We start from the raw sequence: 26,035 nt of genomic DNA on the forward strand, positions 1-26,035 counted from the left end.
CCTCCAGCACTTTGTAGAAAATATTTTAAATTATCTTATCTTTAGGTAGAACATAAATTCTTGTTTTGCCTAATTCCCGTTCTGCCTAATCTTTTGAGATGAGGAATTCTGTGCAGGGGGATTTTTCTCTAGGGATTTTTGTTTAGTAATTCTAACAGATTCTATAAGAAGAATAACCAAAACTTCAAATTTCATCATAAATTTTAGATGTTACTCAAGTTCTCGAAAAAATTACTAGGTACAGTTCTGTTATTAGCAGCATTATTCACATCTATTTTAGTAAAGATGAATGTAGTTTTTTAATACCCGCACGGAAATGGAAAATTGATTGACTCAATTACAATAAAGTTGTTTGATATTGTAACTGGAACAAACATAAAATAAACTCACTTCGATCTAATATGAAGTCACTTCACAACAAAAATTTATTCTAATTTTCAGTAGTTTATCTCTAGCAATACTAAAACGTGCCACAGTACACATCCTCAAGATGTGTTTGGACATATATTAAACAAAAAATGCAAAGGGATGCTTAAGGCGGCCCTTAAAATAAAGAGCCTTTATCTTCTATATCACAACTCCTTTTTTGGCATCACCTGATCAGGTGATTTGTCTTCTATACATGATTCTATACTAGATGCAATATGTCATCTATACTTATATTGTCACATATCTATCATATGTCATATGTCATCTATAATTATGTCTATGTCATATATATTGTCATATGTCATCTATAATTACACATAGAAATTTTAATGTCATTCATTTATTTCCGAAATAGTTTGAGTCACATGAAAGAGTTAGGGTGGAGCTATTCTATAGCTGGATTGTGTGTAACTAGTCAAAGTGTGACGAAATTCGAAGACTAACAGAAAGAATGGAAATTAAATTGCTGTTTACTGTTATTACATTCCTGTTTCACCTACAACCGTATTAGTAATTTACCTATCATTACCTAACTCTCATCTTAAATATAGGCGCAACAGGCCTTTCTGTTTCGCTCATATCGAAGACGAGCTCAATATTACGCCAATTTCCAGTAGACTCAAAGATATGAGATGCCTCTGCATATGGGAATTTTTTGTACACAGAGCATGAACACTCAATCATTTGTACAAAACTAGGAAATTCCATCCCAGAGGCGTAAGGAAGAGGAGAAATGTGCTATAGATTAATCTATTTCTTTTCAATCTTTGTTATGCATGTGCTTTTATCTCCACTGAATAGGAACAAGCATTTGCTAAAAGTTAATGATACTAATGCTTTAATAATAACAAATTTATGCCTTCCTCCAGATAGTGTCTTCCTATTCTGACTAAATTCCTGTTCTGACAAAGGCCCTCCAGCACTTTGTAGAAAATATTTTAAATTATCTTATCTTTAGGTAGAACATAAATTCTTGTTTTGCCTAATTCCCGTTCTGCCTAATCTTTTGAGATGAGGAATTCTGTGCAGGGGGATTTTTCTCTAGGGATTTTTGTTTAGTAATTCTAACAGATTCTATAAGAAGAATAACCAAAACTTCAAATTTCATCATAAATTTTAGATGTTACTCAAGTTCTCGAAAAAATTACTAGGTACAGTTCTGTTATTAGCAGCATTATTCACATCTATTTTAGTAAAGATGAATGTAGTTTTTTAATACCCGCACGGAAATGGAAAATTGATTGACTCAATTACAATAAAGTTGTTTGATATTGTAACTGGAACAAACATAAAATAAACTCACTTCGATCTAATATGAAGTCACTTCACAACAAAAATTTATTCTAATTTTCAGTAGTTTATCTCTAGCAATACTAAAACGTGCCACAGTACACATCCTCAAGATGTGTTTGGACATATATTAAACAAAAAATGCAAAGGGATGCTTAAGGCGGCCCTTAAAATAAAGAGCCTTTATCTTCTATATCACAACTCCTTTTTTGGCATCACCTGATCAGGTGATTTGTCTTCTATACATGATTCTATACTAGATGCAATATGTCATCTATACTTATATTGTCAATGTAAATACTAACAATACTAAATAACATATATCGTCAATATAGCCAATACAATTTAAATCAAGATCTCATCATCACTGTTCTAAATGTAAACAGTATGCAACCGCGTCTACGTAAGCCACCAAATCTATTACACGTGATTCCAGCCTTCTTCTTAAATGATTTGATTTTCTTTTCAACTCGTTTTAGTTCCTTTTGATTCTTTCCAATTTCCAACATTAACATAGAAGCTTCATGTTCTGAACGCTGATTTGCTACTGGTGAACCCAGTAGACAACCACCTTCAAAAGTAGCAAACTGAAACATCTTACATAAATCCCTTTCTTACATGATTATCTGGCATTTTGATTTAATTGAAATCCTATAAAAACATAGAGGTCTAAGTATTTCAATATATGGTATTGATATTTCGTATTGCTGCTATTTACAGACGACAAATCAGCTGATAAGGTGATGCGGAAAAAGAAGTTGTGACGTAGAAGACTATGACTGTTTCTTAAGAGCCGCCTTCTGCATCCTCTTGCATTGTTTGCTTAATATATGACCAAACATATGTTAAGGATGTTAACTATAGTATCTTTTAAATACTGCAAGCTCTAAATAAATTACTGGAAATCCGAATGAACTTTTGTCGTGAAATGACTTGATATTAGACCGAAGTAAGTTCGTTTCAGTTATAATGTCAAACGGTTTTCTTAAAACAAAGTCAATCAATTTTCCATTTCCTTGCAGATATTTTTAAAAAAATCACATTCATCTTTACCAAAGTAGATGCTAATAACATTGCTAATAACAGAACTGTATCCTATTTTGACAGCTTTCCGAGAAGAACAAGTGGAATAACATCTAAAATTTATGATGAAACTTGAAGATATAGTTATTGTTTTTACAGAATCTGTTAGAATTTCTAAACAGATTATTAGGAATGCAGGACAAAATCCAAGGAAAATTGACAAAGCGCACAAAATTCAAGGGACTGAATCATAGCCGCATTCTAATAAAAGGATGATTATTTTTTTCTTCAACTGTCATGCTTCTAAAATATTATTTGTAATTCTTCACTTTATTGAAATAACTTTTTAAAATACTGAACCCCCTGAAAAAAAACACGTAAAAATTTTGATATTTGCTAAAAGAAATTTTGATCAATATTTCAGAATTAAAATAAATAAATATTTATACAACAATCAAAATAAAAGATTGCTATATGCTACCTCATAAGGATGAAAATTTTTAAAAAATCAAATAACATCAGAGTTACTTTCCGTAATTAAAATGAATGGTCTTACAGTAACATGCTGAACGTATTTTAAATGTATAATAAATAGGAGTAGTCAATATTTTCATATGGGTATGTGTGAAGCTAATTAAAGCCAGTCTGTCCTTTTATTATAATATTTTTATGTTTATTAGATTTTCAGTATTTCAAAAAGAAAAAAAATCAGTACATTGAAAAAATTACAGATAACATTGTAAAATATATGACAATTGAAGAAAAAAATAATCATATAGGGGGTGCACTGATACATTCAATATATACTCTTATGATTCTACCCCTTGGATTTTGTCCGTCTCGTCAGAACTTTCGTTGGATTTTGACAGCTTAGATTTGTACTCGCCCTTGTTAATACAGCCATTATATGCATGAATTCCGATCTGCATAAAAACACGCTAGGAGTCAAGTATTTAGGTGCTGCATTTCCCTAAAACAACCCTTCCCGCATAAAATTCCCTGTCTCCAAAAATTAGGCAGAACGGGAATTCTCTTCTGCCTAAATATAAGATCATTGAAAATATTTTCTACAAAGTGCTGGAGGGCCTTTAGGCAGAACGGGAACGAACCCTCCAGATACACCGGACTTTGTTTAAAATATTTAATAAAATTTATATTTTTAGTGATTAATACAGTCCGAAAGGATTTACAAAAACAAGTAATTTACATAGGGTAATTCGTTATCGTTTGAAAACCTATTAGTTAAAAGCAATCTTATTTTATGCAATATAGATATACATGTAGATGAGCAGATATAGTCATAATATGGAAAGGATTCAAAATTACATTAGTACCAAATATTAACGCGTTTGTACAGTCATCGACAAAATAAAACAAGTAGCATATTTCCTTTATACAATAGGCCTATTACCCGAAAAGGAGAAAAATATACTAACTCTTGTAAATTATATTCAACTCATGAATACCTATGTATAATGCTTAGAAATCAGCAAATTTGCCTTTCTACATAATAGGTACTCTCAAATATTGGATGAATTTGCTCAATTATAAGTAACAACACTTCTTAAAACTGCCCTTTCTTTTCTTTTCTTTTTTGAGATTATGGTTATATAGAACTGTATTATCAATTACACGAAAACTATAGTCTGTCCGTTTTAAACACTAACCCCCAATATCCAAGCAAGCTAAGAGGCTTAACAGTTCTCAGAATAGCACGTAGAAGAGTGTTCAGAAAGCAAGTGTTGGACGTTATTATTTGGGACTTCTAGGGGGCGATTGCCCCCTGAACTTGAAATACGTATAGACTTATTAATCAATAATACACTAATGAAAGACGTGAAGCTCCACTTTTATCCCACCAATACCTGAAATGACACTACTGCAGTTGATAGGAGACTAATCAGACTGCCAATGCGTGATGCATTGGAGAATGTTTATCTCTGATAGAATAAGTTTCAGCCTAGCGCGCTTCACGTTCGAGCAGTGATACGAGGTGATAACGTTGTTATGGTTCACATTACAAAGATCGCCAGTGTTACTATTGAAAACGAACATACTATACTTATATTCTTCTATTCGTTTTGCAGTTATCAACAAGATAACATGTAGGAGGGAGATTTGAGCCTTTCAGAATGACTATATTGATGTGTATGAGCTTTAAATTTGATACTACCAAACGAAATGTATTTTGATTATTTTACTATATATGTATTTGCAAGCCTTTCGTTTAGTTTATTCTACAGGTAATTCCTGCCAAGGATCAAGCTTCTTGCTAGTATGTACTGCATAATGAGTCAGAGTGGTTTATATTGGAAAAATGTTAATTGAGCGATTGTTATAGATGTGATTTTCCCACCAAACTATCTCTTTAGTCCTTAAATTTCAAATCTTCATATGTATAACTACTCTTTAAAACCTTTCACTGGGAAAAAACTGCTGAACCTACCCTGTCTCTACTGACTTAGCGATTCTGTTTAAATATGCTTAGTAAACGGGATAGAACCTGTATTTGTACTACGTTATTTAATAGCTCAAAATGCTACTTACTGCATAATACAAACGGTAATAATCTTGTCATACGATGAACGTTATTCACCCGATTGGCTTCTGAAGGTACACTTGTTAACATTATATATATATATATATATATATATATATATATATATATATATATATATATATATATATATATATATATATATATATATATATATATATATAGACGGTCCACAGTTTTAGGACCAGGGGTTGGATCAAAAGTTTTGAGTCAGACGTTGATTCAAAACCACTGTAGTCCGTTTGATACTCTCCGACGGGAATCGAACTTGGAATCTCATGAATTAAGGGTATGGGTGCTAACTGGGGAAGATAACTAGGAGCCTTAAAAACAAGCAGGCTTTTACCATACCAAAATACGTGTTATTCCCGGTGACCCAGGTAAATGCCTGGATGGTAACTAACATATTGGTCCCAGACCGCTTCCTTCCTTCCCCCACTCCTCTCTTCCTCTCCTATTACTCTGACAGTGATTCGCCAATGGACATCTCTCTTATGTGTGACGGACTAACATGAGCATAGATGCTAAAAGCCCAGAAATCTAATTCCTAATACCTAATCCTTATTCTGCGTACAATGAACAATCTGTTGCTTAATTTATATATGAAGATTATCTTAATCATCCAGCAGGAGTTCCGTTATTGGTTCAAATTATTATTATTATTATTATTATTATTATTATTATTATTATTATTATTATTATTTCATTAATTCTTTTTTTTTTCAAAAAAGTTAATCCTTAAAATAAAATTAGGCTTTAAAAAATGAACGTAACTTTAAAAAAATCTAAAGTACTTAACGTTTTACATATTCATAATTCTGATAGAGAAATTGTTAGACCTATCAATAGTAATTGGGGTAATTATTAGTTATTGTAATCTTAGTACTTTGATGTAACTTCTTAAATCTTACTTATGATAAAGACAGAATCACAGTCCTAATATCGATTTACATAAACTTATAACGCGTGTTAATAAATGCTTTTTTGTAAGAATGATACATTTCAAATATATATAGAAATAATTATATCAGTAGTTTTGAAAAGGTCATGAGTGAGAAAAGTAAAGTTATGAAAAACTCGAAAAAAAACTTTAATTTTTGAAAATCCTGATAGACATGAAATAATCGACCTTTGTTTGAATTTTTTTTTTTTTTTTTTTTTTTTTGCCATCGTACGAAACGAACAATTTGTTGTGAGTAATTGGTGCTCCAAAATAAATAATAAATAAAATGCTGGATTAAAGCAAAATCTAAATTTTCTGACTCATGGCCTTCTCAAAATTATTTATTCAATTATTTATTGGTTACCTTAATAAAGATATAGGGGGAAACTAGTACTTATTTGGAGCAATGATAGTCTTTCAGAGATGGTGGAAAAATTACTGCTCGCTTTTGGTCATAATTGTCCTCTCACATAGAATAAAAAGCTACAGAAACACAACTAAATTAGTCAAAAGAACTTATGTTCAACCTTGTGCAAGCTTCTATACAAAACTCTCACCAAGAACTAACATCTCATCCCATCACGTGTTCTACATTCAGTTACTCGCGATGCCTAAATGAAAGAACATTTTTTCCTTATTCTAAACTTCAATTTGTCATTCAAGAAAAGTGTGAGCAACAGTGGTTTTTGAGAGCAACAGACAGAAAATGAGAGAGAGAAAAAAGATGGATGTGTTTAGCCATTGAGTCAGTCAGTCAGTCAGTCAGATGAGTTTAAATATTTTTCTTTTTTTAGCGTTACATCTTTATTATATTTGCGCGCTGTGTTCCTTACGTTGCTGTTTCGCGGGATCGCGTCATGATGATCTCCTAAACAGCGGTTGCCGTGTCACGCCGAGTTGCACTTGTCAGGCGATACAAAGCGAGCTGCAAGTCATTCGGCCGCCACTTGCCCGGTTGGCCCCGCTCGGCATTCAGCCGCTCGCCGGGGGAAACCTGCACCTCTCACAAAATCTGTGATTAATGCTCACACTTGAGACGTGATGCCCTTTTACTTCATTTTTTTAACTTTACTTTTTAGCTTTTCAAGTTGTGTCGTAAAGTGAGTCTTATTTCTTAAGGCTATGCATTTTTTTCTATCACTTTTCTGCCCACAAAGGGTCAGTTTTGTGTTGGCCGAAGTCATGACTGTTTAATTTCTAATCTATCTTAGCTTCGTGTGCCTTTCTTTATCCTTGGAGACCTAACAACACTGAACCGAAATAGATTTTTAACTGTAATAATTGTTTTTCTCGTGCTCATGCTTAATGTCCATGAATATACTACAACGAGGCAAGCTAAATCCCACAGTAACAAACTAAATTAAATTCAGAAAGGAAACAAAAAACCTTCGGTCATTTTCTGACTGAAAGTGAAAGTGTGTCTTAGAAATACAAAGCACTGTGTTTTTAAGGAAAAGAAATAACCACAAATCGTTGCTGTAGCTTGAAAAATGGCTTACAACTCTCAGCATATTAATGCATAGTTTTAAATATAAAAAATCATATATTAATATTAATTTTTATTTAGTTTTATGTCTTACGATTTACTTATTCACCAGGACAAGTTCATACGTTTTCTACTACTAAACAGTTTATCCTTTGTCAAGAGGTCTGGCTAAATAGTAGTGTTACCCACGAGACGAGATTTGAGGCTATCTCGTCTCAAAACAATGTTGTGTAAGCGCTGTCTCGTATAGTAAATTATATGGGTTCCTATTGGAAAAGTTCTGTCTCGTCTTGTGTTTCGTCACGAAAATTCTGTCTCAGCCCGTCTCGTCTCGTCTCATAGGCAAGACTATTAAATAGTTAAGAGGTTCCGTATTTGTTGTTAAAGACTCAGATTCGTTTCCACGTTAAACTACTGTGTAAACACAGTTCACATAATCTCGATTCTAAAAAGCGATTATGTCCCAAATGAACAAGCAAATAATTTATGCTAAATTATCAGTGAAAATTACAATCTTTACATTCATTACAAGGAAGGGGAACGGTGGCTCAGTGATAGAGCGTTATCTCTGATACATGTGGTCCCTAGTTCGATCTCCAAATAGATTTGTAGTGGATAACATTGTGTCCGTGGATTTTCTCGGGGTTCTCCCTTTTCTCCTACATTCCCATTCCACCAATCCTTCCATTATCATTCACTTACCTTAATTATCCGTCTCCCTTAGCCTAAAGAGAGTAATCGTGGGTAGTTAAAACTGAAAGACTTCATTTATTTTTTTATTACAAAGAAACACTTAAGTGTATTTTCGGATTTAATTTATGAACAAAAAACACAATAGTAGGGTCTACATTAAAAAAAAAAACAGAAATATTAAGAATATATAATACATAAACACGCAGAAGAGACGTCTATTAATTTATTGACATAACATAAAAGACTGTAATGCCCTAAAATCGGCGCGTCAAACGTTCTATCTGCTAATTATATTAATTGATTTGAAGTTGCATTCCTTATGCGTTGTTCCAGATAAGGAAATGGGCTCAATTCTGCTGCCGAGAGAGCATGATCAGAACTATTTGGATGAATTTCTTCATTTTCATTTCCTCATGTCAAGTAGATTATGTGCCTGAACTAACACAAATTCTCAACAAGACAGATAAAAAGGTACTAGAAAAACATATATACTTCCTCACTACAACTCAAAAGAAACTATGTGTTACAACGTAAACACTCTAGAACGTCTTGACGAGGTTTCTTAGAGGTAAACTCTAATGTTGGCGCTACAGTGCTGCTTATAACAGAACAGAAATAAGAATACGACCACATTGAGTCTGGAAGAATCTAGATGACGCAAGAACAACTCCAACTCTCTGTGAGAGATTTCTTTCTTCAATCAACATTTTGTAAAATGAAATTTTTAAGTTTGACGTTCTACGGTTATGCCGCTTAGGCTAAAGAAGACGGCGATGATGAGAAATGAATGAATTGATGGAATGAAGAAAGTGGGAGGAAACGGGAAAACCTCTGGAAAATCCACGCACACGGTGTTTGCCCACTATAAAGCTCACTTAGCGCGAGCTGGGATTGAACCAAGGACCTCAAGCACCAGAGGTGAACGCTTTACCACTGAGCCACCGCGGACCCCCAATATTTTATTATTAACCAATTTTGTCTGCTCCGAGCAAAGTAACCATGACTAGTTGTTCTTTTCAATCCTCTGGATTGAATAAATATTCTTATCTGGACTTTATTTCGACGAAGTGAAGGTACTGTTAATAGTAGAATTCCAAAGAGGAAAAACGTAAAACATGAAACTAATTACTGCGGGACATGGTATTAAGCTAACTGCCCTTCTATTGGCAGTTGAGTTCCTAAATAATAAATGAAAGCTGTTTCTGAGAAAGATATCATATTGTGAATATGTTTCAATTACGTACGCTATAATTACCACAAATTTTCGTTCAAGAAATGGAAGATAAACGAAACTGCTCTAAGTAAACATTGCATCATTTGTTTCAAAATAACCATAATGTAATTATCAGCAAAGTAAAAGAAAATGTGTTAATTTTACTATAATGTCAATATCTATTTTGTGAGATACGAAGAAAAATTATCATAGCATTTGAATAACATGTCACACTAGACAGTACTGAAAGTTTTTTCGAGGATTATTTGGTATGTTATTCAGACGTAACAATAGTAAAAGTTAGGGATGCGCACGAGACAAGATCTGAGGCTGTCTCGTCTCGAAAATGTGCTGTAAAAGGAATATCTCGACTCGAAAAATGTATATTTCTCTATTGGAAAAGCTGTGTCTCGACTCGAATTTTGTCAGGAAAATTCTGTCTCGACTCGTCTCGTGCGCATCTCTAGTAATAGTTTAACAAATCATCAAAGATCATTTAAACTTATTTATAAAATACTAAATAATAATAAATAATAAATACTAAATAATAATAATAAAAAAGCCCATAAGACATAAACCAAGATCCAGAGTTCGATGTCCCTTACTAAACATCCTGACTACAAAACCTCGATAACGTCAAAAAGTCAGTTTCAGAAATGTTCCGGTTTTGTTCTTTCCCGATCTTCATTCCACAGATATATCAATAAAAGTAGGAGACGTAGATGCATTTATGGAGAAGGAACACAAGCTGCAACTATCAGATAGTCCATAACATAATCTGCATTAAAGTGTAACGGAACTACCCGACTTACTCTGCAGATAGGATCTAAATGCATAAGAGCAGGAAGTGGGATTAACCACCGTTATAATACGTAACTGTTAAGTGACAATAATACCGCCGCCCAGATGTCACGTGTTTGTAGTGCATTTACACTACTTTTACTACCATCATTCTTTTGAACTTTTTTTTTAAATCCAAGAGTTTCATCAGCGAAAGAAAACGGCAAGTCCTCGCTCTTGAATAAATTATTTATTAATACTCTAGACCTTAATATATGAGAGACGGATTCGATTCCCGTCTCTGCCATATTTCATGTTAACCTTTAAACTTACGACACACATAAAAAGAGCTAAAAGAGAAGAAAAAGAAGAAAAACGGACTTAAAACTCCAAACTAACAATCTACGCTAAAGTAGGATAATCGAGTTCGATGCCATAGAGTATACCTAGACCAAACCCGCGTTAAACAACATCCATGTACTGTCTAATCTCGATGCCGAAAACAGGCGTTAAAATCCAAAGAAATCAATTCCAAGAACTCCAAGAAGAATATATGCGAAGATGAGATGCCAGAGTTCGATTCTGCGTAAAGTTGCAAGATCTGTCCAAGTCTCATATGGACTACAAATAACGGATTTCGGTGTCATTAGTAAAAATTTTAGAGTTTAGATTTGACATGTTGAGCAGACTAAATTCAATAATAATAATAATAATAATAATAATAATAATAATAATAATAATAATAATAATAATAATAATAATAATAATAATAATAATAATAATAATAATAATAATAATGGGTATATATTAAATGCCTAATGAATGGTGATTATCACGGAAGCGCTAATCATATTCATGTATTCACATGCGTTTTTGTGGGTGTAATTCTGGGTTAGATTTTCTGTTAGCGTACCTGCGTTTTGGACATAAAGTTCGATACTAAGTATCGCATAATATAGGCTATAACTTTGAGGCTTGTTAACTTTAAAGCACAAATATTTTCATGTATTCTATATATAAAATTATCTCCATTCTCAGTATTTTAGAACTGGAAATATTATCGATAAAAACATTGCCTGATTTTTGAGAAGATTATATCTTAATTTCAAAGAGAATACAGTCAAACTAATTTTATAACAGCAGAGGAGAAAAGACCTAAATAATACGAATATTTTGTTACTATCTTGTAACGATCAAACACAGTAACTATCTAGCCTACTTTTGACTTCCTAAAATTGAGTTAGTATTTTTTTCCTACACATGGTAGAATTCCAAAATTTTGTATAATAATAATAATAATAATAATAATAATAATAATAATAATAATAATAATTATTATTATTATTATTATTATTATTATTATTATTATTATTATTATTATTATTATTATTATTATTATTATTATTGAAATAAAACTAGTAACGTAAAGCAGGATAATCATGAAACTTAGTTAACGTTTCACAATATAGGCTACTATATATATTTTAATGTCATGTTAATTATGATTTTTTAAAAATAAAAGTTTAACATCCAAACGCTTATACGCTTTAGGTTAAAGAAGACGATTGTGAAATTAAATTTTTGGGCTCTCTCACCGGAAAACGAATCCGGGACCCCGTGTACCAAAGATGCAAACGTTAGCCACTAGTTCAGCAGAGACGGCATGATGAATGTTGTGAATGTAAACGAATATTTGAGTTTTCAGTTTAAAGTCAAAAATAATTATTTATGACAATACTTACAACGATAAGTCTTTCATACTGCATACATGTACAATAACAAGGAGACAGTTTATACCTTGAAATTTCGCTTCATGATTTTTAAGTAATTTTATTGATTCTAGTTTCATATGAACAGTATTGAACATACTGAATATCATAAATAAATCTATGAAATCATTCAGCATACTTAGTCAACTTCTTGTAATTTTTGGTTTCATATTTATGGCTGCGAAAAATTTAAACTTTAGTCTAAGGTTCACATAGTTACTTCCTTTAATAATCTGTAATATGAAGCAGCTTTTTTTTTTTTTTTTTTTTTTTAACACTATAGCTATTCGACAATGAGCCTAATGCATTTGAGGGAATCCCAAAAGAATCAAAACTGATTACAAAATAAAACACGATAATTTCCGTTTAGTATTCAGCATGTTACGGGTATACTAATCATGAAGGTTACGTGTAATCTTGAGATTTCAAATGAAATGGAAAATTAGCTCTTTTAGTTTTACGTTCTACAAGTGTTGTGTTCTTTAGGCAAAAGGAGACAAATGGTTCATGAAAATGAGCAATTATAAAACAATTGATGGAGTGACGATGTAGAAGGAAATGACAGAACCACAAGAAGATCTACGGACACAATATTGTCTAACGGAAGCTTTCATGGTCTGAGATCGAAGCAGGAACCCCTAGCTCCATAGACGAGCGCTCTATTAATGAACCACTTGAGACTTTCAATTTGATTGTGTTAAATCTTTGGTGCATTCTTTAATTTAATGCGTTACAGCTAGTATTCTATTTTTAAAATCAATGTTATAACGTTAATATTTTAGTTTTTTCTAAATCTGAAAGAAAGAAAGTAACTTTTCCTCATTACCGAAAAACATCAATGCCGGTTTGTAATATAAAGATCTAAAGTTGTAATTAGTGTTGATGGATCAGAGACGAAACCCCATTGAGCGTTTCCAAGCAAGCGAATTAGTTCTTTGTGGGATGGAAGATGTTAGTTTTGGATATGCATTGAATAACGCTAGCTTTCGATGATTTTCTTTCAACAAATTCGTTTATAATGAACTCTGTTAGAAAATTATTGACACAACGGACAAATTTTCGCACTTTCTTTGTATGATGTAAGTGATTTTATATTAACAGATCACTAGTATTTTGTGCCAAACGATTTTTTTTTTTTTTTTTTTTACCGTTACTAAGTTGATAATATTGATAGTCTACTTTCTGGTGCGAAAGGTCGTGGTTCGACCACCCACCACACCAGTTTGTAATGGATAATGTCGTATCCCTAGACTTTCGCGCAGTTCTTTCGTTTCCTCCAACATTACCATTCCACAAATTCTATCATAATCATTCACTTTCTTTAATCAGTCCCCTCTTATAGTCTATAGGACATAAGTATAAAACGTAAAATCAGACATTTCATTTCATTTATCGCAGACAGTCCCTTTCAGAAGACACTAAAGGTTCTTTTTTATTTAAAAAAAATCTTGTTTACACACTATATTAATACGAATAATGACATTATGCTAGTTCATAGCATACTAAGTAGTTACTAAACGATTGAATTTTCAACATGTTCTTTAGAAGACCCTTCTCTTTAGATGAGTATGGAGAACCACATATATTGATTATGCAATATTATCGTTCACGTTATACTACTTATTATTGTCTCTAATGAGGTTAACACGGTGGTCTTAAGCACAGTCGATGCAAGCAAATCATAAACAATATTACACAGTAACTATTTTCTTTTACTTAGTTTATAGATCGAAAATATTAGCACTATTTGCTTGGAAAATTTTCTTTATAGAAAGTAGTATGCGTGCTTGGCATTTCAATTATTCTCGACAACGTGGCAACTGAAAAATTCTTTCAGATAATCACATATGTATATAAATATATACAAAACACACTCACACACTGGAACATCAAACAGACTAATCCTCCAGAAAGGACACATCATAATCCGTAATTGTATTGCGCGACAATGGATTTTCGTTATGATGTTTTGAACACTGCATCGTCCCTTGTGTACGTCATATGTGTTCTACATGTATACAACATATAAACAAGAGTACCACATGTTTTAACACAAGTAAAATTTGTCCATTGCTTCACTTACCTGGGTAAATTTTGTCCGAATTTCAAAGTAGGGTGTCCCAAACTTCTCCAGATGAAATAACTATTTGAAAATAGGGCGTTTTTGGTTCGTCCCCCCTTGTAAAGCGAGGTAAGCCGTTGTTAGGGGTTCAAGCGCACCGTCAAAGCACGTTCACTTCACGGTATATCAACACGATGAAGCCTTGAATCATGGCAACCATATCCCGCCCCTCCAATTGGCTGTCTGGTTGGAGGGGCGGGGCTAAAAATCTCCCAGCAGTCGAGATGAGAAGAAGAATGAGGGGCGACGAGGGAGAAGAGGGGAAACATGGAAGCTCGAGAGCTCCTGGTGGGAAATGCTTCTTCGCTCATCACTCCAACTGCGTTCAAACCTCGTGGGTAACTGGAGCATAACTGAGGTTGGACCAATATCAGTGTGAAGATCGGGTAAAAATAAACCGCTTTTCCATCCTGCAAGCCAGCCCGGATCTCCAGATTAGACTTCACCAATAGTCTGAAAGAGAGAGAATGAGAGGAACATCTCTAAGCAAACAACGGGGCTTCCAAAAAGCTTTTCCCTTCAAAGAAAATATACTTTGCATGCTGTCTTCTTTGTATTCGCTTTTGAGAAACACTGACACCTGAAGAGCAGAATCACACGAGGGTTTCAATTCTTTTATCAACGCTCATAAATCCTCTAACAGGAAGGTGACGAAGTCAAACACAAACACAAGTCTCGGATTCAATCCTTCCTTCTTTCCAATTCCCTTTGGGCTTCTGTTTGGTTTGACTCTCTAATGCTATGTAAGCACTAATCATTATTATTGTAATGCAATTCTTCGTTCCTTTCAACGAATATGTTGAAACGCTGCAAGAGAAAGATATCACTATTAGGCTACGAATCATTACTCTGGATTACATCTCTTGGAGAAAGAAAGAATCGCGTGATCATCCGGATTTTCAGTTGTTCGGTTCAAGTAAAAGTTTAAATCTTAAATCCATGTTCATTAAATGAATGGAAATTAAAATTTAACAACAGTTTAAGTCCTGCTTTACTTTTTTGCTAAATCTCTTTTATTATCATGATAGTTTATTACATACACAAGATTTTTTCAAAAAAAAAAATCTCTAGTAACAAATTAACCTGAATAAATGCAAAATATTGAGCATATTTCATCAATATTTAATGAAATGCATCGTAATCTATCCATGACCATCACTTACGAAGAGTTTAATCAGGTATGCCCTGTATACCCAGTCAAAACTGAAAATAGTGGTTAATTCAGGGATAGCCCATGGAGAAGATCTTCTCTCCAGGAATTCACAATTTCTTCCCAGAGGAGAAGACTACATTGAACTTTTTCCTTGTATTAATTTTTACATACAGTCACTAGCAAAAATGGGATACAGACACCCTACCGTTCCTTTGACAGTATAACTTCGGAATCAATTGATGACTTCGAACAGATACTTCATTTTCTGTACTGGACTCTACGCTTTCTCGATATCAGAGAAACTTAATTAAAATCAACCTATTTCTTCCGCAATTATTGACAAAATATTACGCACTGTTTGCTAGTGACTATACAATCTTGTTCAAAAAAAAAAAGCCATTCATCTTACTTTTAGGCCATATTCTGGTAGTCATTAGAAAATTATAGCTGCAAATACAGATCTCAATTGACCAAAAAATTCTGATTTAATCAAAATTGTAAGTAAGAGTGAGGGTTTTGGAAAGAGAGGTCGATGAATGTTTTTTTTTTTAACAAGACTGTACATGATGTTTAAAAAAAGCATTTTTTTCATCTTTTGTGAAATTGTTTTTTCAAAGTAGAATATTCTTAGACCCCTATTTGTAGTTACTCAAATATCAATGATACTTTTTGGAATAAAAATACATTTTCTGTTGTTTTCTTCGAAATTACTCCCGTTCATTAGCAAAGATGACTTAGGCAAACGACAGATAATTTATAGGCTTAATTGATTGAGGCGACGGAAGTGAGCTGTTACCATTTGACTCAACTGTTCATCAGTTTGTTCTCAGATAACTCTCATAAAATTTACCTGATTTTAATGAAACTTTGTATATGCATTTTCCTACAACATTTGAAGATACCTCCATTGTTTGGGGCTGTTATATGCAAATTTTTCAAAAATAAGGAAATAGAAGGGACCAAAGTCCACTCCATGTTTGAAGTTTGCATATATATATATATATATATATATATATATATATATATATATATATATATATATAAAGAGTTTTGTAAAATTACGTAAAAATTACTCGATTTTGATAAAACATTACCGTATATTTTCTAATGAATATTTCAATCCTTCTTATTGGTTAGGGCTAAAATTTGACAAGAATAAGTAGGTAAAAGATTGTAAGTTTATCATAATTTGAAGTTTACTTGTTTAAATAATACGATAAGAAAATAGTTTTTCTGACAAAGTTCGTCAAATTTATTAGATATTCATGCGATATGACGTACAGTACAGTATGTTTTGTTTGAGGCATCTCCAGTGCTTCAGTTTAAAATAATAATAATAATAATAATAATAATAATAATAATAATAATAATAATAATAATAATAATAATAATAATAATAATAATAATAATAATAATAATAATAAAAGTCACTTCTACAATGTACAACATAATAGTTACATCACGTGTTAAGAGGAGTAAGTCCTAAAAGATCGAGGATAATTTTGATCAATATGGTCTACTGACTAAAAATTTGTGTACCTAGGTAGTTCAGCGCTCAACTATTTACTCACCTTATTAAAATTTAGGAAGCACGTATAAAGACGTCACAATTTGAAATTAATATTTATTCAACTTTTAAACCTAAAAACAAAACATAATACATAGTATAACTTAAAAGGGTTAAAGTTGGGCAGAAGTCTTCTACTTAAGTAATGTTTGTTTCCACCGTTGTTTGGCTTTTTATACCACAGTTTGCTACCTTATATGTACCTCAAATAGATTTATACTGTAACTGTTAAACGATGCTGAATCAAAACTGTGAATCAAAGTTTCATCCGCTTGCACCAAAGGCTTGCCTAAGGATCCTTCGACTACACTAGAACATATTCAACTCTTTGAAAGGAAAGAAACACATACAGCTGTGCTCAGAATTACAGTCCGTCTTAAATAGACCAATATATACAGTATTTCTTGTATAAACAATTTCTTGCACAATGTAATTCAACTCTGAAATTAGATTGCTTCTTCTGTGAAGGAAATCAAATCACAGTAGCGTGCACAGAATTTCAGTAAGAGATGGGATTTAAATATCCAAGTTCATATATCTCTTTAGTATATGCGTGACTTATGTACAGTCACCAGCAGAAGTATCCCCCCCCCCTCCTGAGTGCTCTAATTCCATTTCTTGGTGCCCAGAGCATTTGCGGTTTGTAAACTGCCTGGACAGATGCAACCCAACTTACACGAAAGTTTTCTCGGCACTGACAGCAGTTGGTAGCTCTGAGCTAGGTGTTAATGCAGATAAAATTGTAGAATAGGTGACGAACGAAACAGTTCTTCATTCTCATATGAATCTCTATGGTTCGGAACGTGTTGTCCAATGAACACCATATATTATTTTCAATACCAGTATTGCTGTGTATAAATGTATTATTTCATTATATACTATATGTTCAGAGAAATAAAAATACTGACCACGCATGAATCAGAAAATACTTGAAAGTAGATGAAAATATCAAATCTAGAACAACTGCTGGAAATAAGTCTTCAAATAATTGTCTCCATGACATACCTCCAATTCTCGTCATTCCAACGTATTTTCATTCTGGAGAGGATAAGAACTTGCTTGTCACACTGAATATGCATTGAAATTAAAATTGAAGCATTTGGAAAAATTGGAAGTTGCTGAAATCGAACCCGGGTCTCCCGAATGGTAGTTCATTGTGCTCACAACTATGTTCATTGGACAATACGCTCCAAACCACAGAGATTCGTCTCAGAATGAAGAACTGGTTCGTGCGTCATCTACTCACTATTTTACTTGCATAAAGACTTGACTCTGTGCTATTAACTGCTGTCCTTATGAGGAAATGTTTCGTGTACGTTGGGTTGCATTTGTTCAGGCGTTTTTCAAACTGCAAATATTCTGGACACCAGGTAATGGAATTAGAGCGCTCAGTGAGGGGGGCGAGATACTTCTGTTGGTGACTGTACATACCTTAATATGGTACGTTTATATATTTCCACAATACATTGCAAATAGGGAGTTAAAAATCCGACAATCCTCTCATTGTGAGATCATATGCAAATTATGCAATTCATTTGAAAATGACTAGGAAAAAAAATACAATTTATGTGCATAAAGGAATCCAATTGAATGGTGCAGGAAAAAAAACATTGAAGTATAAGAAAACAATAAAATAAAAAGAGGAAGTTTCCAAGGAAAGAAGTTAAACTCTAAATCACAATGTAGAAAATATGTGAATGGAGAAAGGTTATGTTTCCTAAACCATCATTTTCTTGTAACTAATATAGATTTTCACCTTGTCATACTTAAATGCCATGTTTAATTACTATTAAACAGAATTTGACTACTATTCAGTTTTGAACGTGACTATATAGATATAACTAAGCCTACATACTTAGAAAAAATATTTCTATTTTGAAACCAACTTCATTTTGTCTCTTATTCTTTTTCTTTTATTCCTTGCAGTGATCAGAAAGAGTTTTGAGGAGTACGAAAGAGACATTTTTATAGTCTGTTCTGTTACTCTAAAACAGTGTTTCCTAATTGGAGGTCCGCGGACCCCTACGAGTCCGTGGTGATAATTTAGGGGTTCATGACATTATTTAAATCTCAAAATTTATAAAAGATATAAATAACACCATGCACCCCCTTATGTACGCACTATGTGTGTACGTTTATAGCATAAATAATATTTTTCAATTTAATTGCTGCTGGTATTAATAACTACCTCTCAACTACTACGACTTCGCAGATACCAAAATTCAAAGATGTGTGGTCTGCACTTTACCTTAAAAACCAAAAGGGATTTGCAACTCTGATCTAATTGGGAACCACTGCTCTAGAGTCAACTTCTAGATAGATGAAACAAAATGAAATTTTTGAATTTTACGTCCCACGGTTATGCAGGCTAGGCTAAAGGAAACAGTGATGAAGAGTAATGAATTAAATAGGTGGGAGAAAACGGGAGAACCCCGAGAAAAACCCACACAGACGGTGTTTGTCCACCACACAGTTCACTTGGCGGGAACAGGGTTTGAACCCAGGACCCCATGCACCAGAGGTGAACGCTCTACCACTGAGCCACCGCGACCCCATAGATGAAAAAAGAACTTAATGATCTTACATTTCTATTATTTTTTGGCTTCAGAAACTACAGCTTACCAGAGCCACCAAGTAGATGCTTGGGAAGTCTATTGCATAGTTCAGAAATAAATAGTTGGGTGATACTTTAATGATTTTGTAATAAAAATAACTTAATGAAAATATGGAAAATGTGCTATTTCTAATTGAAATTGATCGTACCAGTTATTTTCACTGGTCAACGTTAGATGTCGAAACAGTCACACAGAGCAGCACATAGAACAAAGAGCAAAAGAGGGGAGCAAATGAGGCAAAAAAAAAAGAAAAGAAAAAGAAAGGCGTAGAGAAGTGTTGGCAATATGCAAGTAGTTATGGATACGTGAGTGAATGTATTTACAAAATCCAGCAACTTTATTATCGATGTTCTTTTCTTGCCGCCATTAACACTGCCATTGCCAATCGTCTAAATGCCAGGTCTGCCCTTCCGTCTGTTCGTCTAATTTACTGAGAACGGAATAAAGGTCGCCTTGCTCACATGCCTTCAGGAAATCCGGAAATAAATAACTATGCAATAAGTTCTCTCCGGCTTTAATGAACGTGTGTGGGCAAAAACTGCGCAGTTTTCCTCTTCGCGGGTCGCCACAGACTTCCGGAAATCCGGAGAGGAATAACTGTACAAATATTCTTCTCCTGATTTCCGGAACGTGTCTGGGCGAAAACAGCTCCTTAGATTTTCCTCTTCTAGTTGGACTGTTCAGGCCGATTTGATCGAAGCGAAATTCTATTCTGAATAACTGTACAGTTATTCCACTCCGGATTTCCGAAAAGTGTGTGACACAGAGAATATAATTGGTAATGACCGTTTTACAGAAATATAAGAATATAACTAGATTGAAGAAGCTACGAAGATATGTTATTTCACGAGGAGAGTGTACTTTTGAGTGGCTAAGTAAAACGTTATTTCTATAAATGTATATGAGTGGCTTGGGAGAAGACAATGGTAAGTGATATTTTCAAATTTTCGAATAAAAGATTCCCATAGAATTCAATGCAATGACACATACCAAACAAACTTTCCCTCCCATCTTCACGTACATTTCCCAAATAAAACTAGCTACATACTGTTCTGTGGCTCGATCCCAACCCATTCCACCTAATAACCTAATTGAACCGGAAGTGGCGCTTACCATTGCCTTCCCCGGAGCCGCTCATATATACATAAACTCATCAAATGTTACTAGTGAATTATTGCACGTATGAAGCAGGAACGTGTATATAACGAAAAAGCGAACATACATGACTTCGAAATATACCTAGGTAAGTATGAAGAACAGATGGATAGATTAAGAGTTTAATATCCCTTCCAGCAGCGAAACTATATGAGACATGGACTTGCAGTTTACTGTAGAATTCAAACCACATGAGATTTCGCCAGGAATTCAACCCAGATCGTCTTCCACGCTTGGAGAACAGTGGCGAGATATCGAAGTCTCATATCCTTTCAAGACATACGTGATTTTTGTATATACAGTATATATATATATATATATATATATATATATATATATATGTGTGTGTGTGTGTGTGTGTGTGTGTGTGTGTGTGTGTATGAGTACAATGAAAACCGAACACCCTCCATAAAGCACATTCCTCTCAAAAGTTGGCAACACTGCATGCCACTGACAAATGTGGAGAGTAGCATAGTAGATTCCAAAAAATTCAATTTGTATATCAATCCAAAGAACTTATCGAGCTGAACAATTTCATATGCTTGAAAGTGAATATCCTGTTGCATAGCTTTCGAGATCTACAACGGCAAATTTGTTAACATGAGGTTTGATGCTATACAAAATCCATACCACGATATGTGGTGAAAGGGATACTAGAATATACATCATGAAGTCTTATTAAGAGAGTAGCAAGATGATGTATGCAGTATCATTAATGAGGTGTATTAGAAAACTTACATGAACTCTTAAATATATTTTTGTTAATGAAGGAATACGAGTATATGTGTAATATCAATCACAAGTATTGTAATGTTATCAAGCTGAAGATAAAGTTTACCTCATCACATTTGTAACAAATGAGAGTCAGATACATATGTAGAATTCATCTCTTATAATTTCAATTTAAACTTACCATTATCATTACTTCCTCACAAGAATCTGAGGATGACTTTGGTAATAGAGCACTCACCTTTGGGATCAAGGATTGAGATTAAAATATGAAACTTTTCGTACTTGTGCGAAAATTGGAAAATTCAATTTTAGCATTCTCTTTAACATTTATTTCCATGTACAACTTGTTTTATTAAGAAATTGTATATTCATGTAATAAAGTACAAGAGGTTGCTTTAATAATACAACGCAAGGGGTAAAGTAACTAATCATTCTAAATTTTACAAAAGTTTTCTCCTTTATTCTGTTTTAATATTTCATTAATACTTAAACACCCGTCTCCACTGAGGGCGTTAATCGAACATTAAAAAAAAATACAGTACTTTTAATCTTGCATTTTTAAAGTAGGTGACTTGAGTTTGGTGTCTCTTGTAGTCTAGTATCCTTCTCTTATTATAGATATAGATATGTAAAAAAATGAAAACTGTAACCACAGAAGATCTAACATAATATTTCACCTTCATTCTCACAGATATAAATTGAGGTCCCTTGCAATTAATATTTTTAAAAAATGTCAAAAAAAATAATATTTTTCAACCATGATCATTACGATTAAAATTTGTGTATATATATGGTCATATAAAGTACGCGACAAGAAATGCTCACATACTTCTGTTTGAAAAATGTTATAGTCTTGTCTATAAGCAGTATTAAATCAACAAAATGATAATTTTCTTTGTTTGAGCCCTTTGTTGCAAGCTAAAATATTAATATTTTCTATATAAAATTGTTAGACAGGACTTTTAAAGAAGAGGGATGGTAGTAAAGAATTGAACTCGACTGTACAATGAGCGACGAGTATATGGGTAAGAAAGAATTTTATAGATTTTTAAATAGCTCCTGCGTCAAATGGAAGGACGTCCAGCAATAACTTACAGTTTTGTCCATGAAAGTACGATGTTGAGTATATTCTCTTTTTTTCCTTTTTTTTTTCTTTTTTGGTTGATTGATTTATATGGAGAGTTATTCTTTACTTTTCTTTTAAATAAAATAGAATTTTAGTGGTTTGATTTTTCTGATTTTTTAAAGACTAGCTAAATGTGACTTGCTTTTTCAAAATGAGTTTGAATTATAGTTAGGGTATATATATATATATATATATATATATATATATATATATATATATATATATATATATATATATATATATATATATATATATTAGATCAAATTCCCATCTTAAATATTACAATTGCATTTTACAATACTTAAGATCGAGAAAATAAGGGGCATATAAATATATTAGTCATCAGAACTATGCTATGCATAAAGTATCGGAAATCCTATTTAAACAATGGGTATATCCATCTGTTCATCTGTTTGTCAATAGGTGTCGAAGCAGAAATGGTAAGAGATGTCAAGAAGTCGTTTTTCGGAATCAATTCAGCGTCCAAAAAAAATAGATTCCATCTTCTGTGTTAATCCTCTAATCAGTCCGGAAGTGGTAGAAATTAATCATGTCCGGTTTCAATGTTGATCATCATAGAACAAGCACAGAAAGAGATAACAAAAAGCGATCGTCTGAAATCAATTGAGTGTCCCAAGAAAAGGTACTATGTCCTCAGTTAACCATCTATTCAAACCGACAACGGAAGAAATCAACTCTCTCCGGTTTCAACATTTATTGCTACAGAATAAAATTGGTAATAGATAGCGAGAAACGTCTTTTTACATTTCCGAACTATCCTGTGCATGGGTATGAAAAGTCTGATAGAACAGCTATCATTGTAAAAACGTGAAGGGCTAGTGAGAAGTGGTTTCTTCGAATCGATTCAGTGTCCCAATAATAAGTTTCATGTTATTCAGACAAAAAGCAAAACATGATTGAGACATATTTTCACAAATGTAGGTGTAGCTATCCTACATAGTTCATAGATCTGCAGTTCGCTTTAGGTCCTTGTTCACCACCGAGACTATAGCTGCGAGAAGAAACCAACTATTTACATGGATTCAAACCCACACTAGGATTTGGATCCGATGCATTTGATGAGTGCAAAAATATGCAAAATCATTTCACACCGAAAATGCTCCTCACTAAAACACTATGTGGTTTCCAAGGGAGTTGGATTACTGGACATCACAAGTGTTTCTAGTATGCATATTAAAAAGATAGAAGACATAAAAGAAAAACTTTAGAATAACGAGACAAGCCAGTTTACAATGACTTGGTGTCTCTCTATAAAACCATAAGATTGTATCTAGAGTTTGTATTAGAAATGGAACTTTGAGGCTTGGATTCGGAATCACGAAACATAAATAATTTATGTTGTTCTTTTGAAGAAAGAAAATACGATATTTGAAGTGTCTTATATGCTGAATATGTATCCCAGATTGATTTTCTAATTTTAGTATTTTTCAACTAAAACGAAAATTCTTGAATAATAGCTTGAATAATAATACTGCATTTATGAATGGTGTTTTGAGGACATTTTGGTTGGTTGGTCTTTTTTAGAATTTATTGTTCTGTTCTTCACCGAGGCTATATCAGAGCTTAACGTGGGATCCCAAACAAATTAGTGGGTCCGCGGTGGCTCAGTGATACAGCGTTCACTCCTGGTGCATGGGGTTCTTAGTTCGATCCCAGCTGTGCTTTGTGATGAACAAACACCGTGTGCGTGAGTTTTCTCCAGTTTGCTCCCGCTTTCATCATTTCACCACTTCATTTATTTCTCATCACCATCGTCTCCTTTACACTAGCCGGACGTAAAACTTAAAAGATTACATTTCATTTCATTTCCAAATACATTAGCTCCTTCTGGGAATCGAACTCTATTTTTCCGAAGTACGGAATTGCTTTTGTATCATGTAATAAGGTAATCATAAAGAAAGAATCTATAAATCTGAGTCTCATTTTTGTGAAGTTTTTAATACCTTTCACATTTTTTTAAACTATATATTTCTCATATTCCTGAAGAAAGCCTTTTAAAAGAAATAAATAAAAATTCCTGTAACTATATCATTGGATTTCTATTCGCATTATTTCTGTAGTGATATACTCTACTAAAGACTATAAAATACATTTATACTGAAAAAGTAAACGAAAATACCAAGATACGTTTAGAATACTTGAGAAATAAAAACACTCTCGATCTAAGCCATACAATTAGAAATATTTATTTCATTTTGTGAACAAGCTCTGAAATGTATTATTAAAGGCACTAAATGGTTTGTTAAAAAAATTGTTGTATGAGATAGCTACTACCTAGCCATAGATTTTGTTGTAAAATAGGCAATAACGTACTAGGTAACATCGAATGCAAATCTATCATAGAAAACAACTATAGGTCTATTAACTGTAAACGTATTTGGGAAAATGTAAGACCATATTATAGTACGTTGTATTTACCCAACCAAGTTTCATGTCCCTGATACATAAGTGTTGGGAAACTTAGAAAACACCTTTGAATGTCTAGTGTGATAAAGAAAGCATTCCAATTTTCTTTTAACATCCAACAGAAAAGGACCCAACGCACTCTGGGGAGTAGGAAAACATTTAGTTACTGAGGAAAAAAAAAGAGAAAATTATGTGCAATCTATTATTAGTATGCATAGCTATATAGTCTATGTAATGGTCCGTGTAACAATAATTACAGCTACAATGTGGTTAGTAAATTTTTCTAAAGAAAAGAGTTCGTGTAATGGCTGTCAGGTTTCTTATAAACTTATATGTCGAAAAAGAAAAAAAAATCTTTCATAAACGGAACATATTTCGCAGTTGTCCTGAATTATGCCTGGGGTATGTTTACACAAGGAGGAAGTAAAAGAACCCGGAACCGTTGGTAGTGGATGTTAGAAGAAAGGAAAAAAATTGAAGGTAGAAAAAAAATTAAGACAGAAAATGAGAGTACAAAAACATGAGCGACGGCAGCAAAACGGCGATCACATAGACCCAGCATTGTAGTGAATATTGGCCAGTCTATGATATACAGCTGTGATATTCTGCCCTGCTTTCTATATTATAAAGAAGCTGTGAGATATGTATGACAAGAAGGCTGGGTTACAACGCTATTCACACGGCCCCTTGCACCTCAGGGTGTCGCCCTTTTCAGTGTTAAAATGAAAAAGAGGCCCGTAACCTAAATCACGTGATATTTCAGTACAATTGGCAAAGCTCACAACTTCAGTGGAGTGTCAAATGACATTCTTTATTATTATTTTCCTTTTCCGTGAGGGACAAAATCTTTTTATTAAGTGCCGGCCACAAACTTCTCAATTGCTGAACCTTCGTGTACATTACGCTTGATGCTGTTAGTTTATAATCAGACATTTTTCTGTGTGACTTCATTCTC

The 26,035-nt window shown here is 33.2% G+C and overlaps 1 protein-coding gene across 3 annotated transcripts in view; it reads right to left on the minus strand.

The window, feature by feature from the left end:
- The window catches only part of LOC145660640 (uncharacterized), a 218,235-nt gene extending 203,585 nt beyond the window's left edge, over window positions 1–14,650 (minus strand). Inside the window, exon 1 of one of the 3 annotated variants that reach the window (XM_081725931.1) lies at window positions 14,267–14,650. The gene's annotated coding sequence lies outside the window, so the exon portion shown is untranslated. Of the gene's footprint in view, window positions 1–14,061; window positions 14,190–14,266 lie in introns of those variants that run through there. The other 2 variants (XM_081725932.1, XM_081725935.1) reach the window with 2 other exon arrangements.
- Between the last annotated feature and the right edge of the window lie 11,385 nt (window positions 14,651–26,035).

Source organism: Thermobia domestica, chromosome 9, assembly GCF_964235325.1.
Source record: "Thermobia domestica chromosome 9, izTheDome1.hap1.1, whole genome shotgun sequence".
Taxonomy (NCBI): Eukaryota; Metazoa; Arthropoda; class Insecta; order Zygentoma; family Lepismatidae; genus Thermobia; species Thermobia domestica.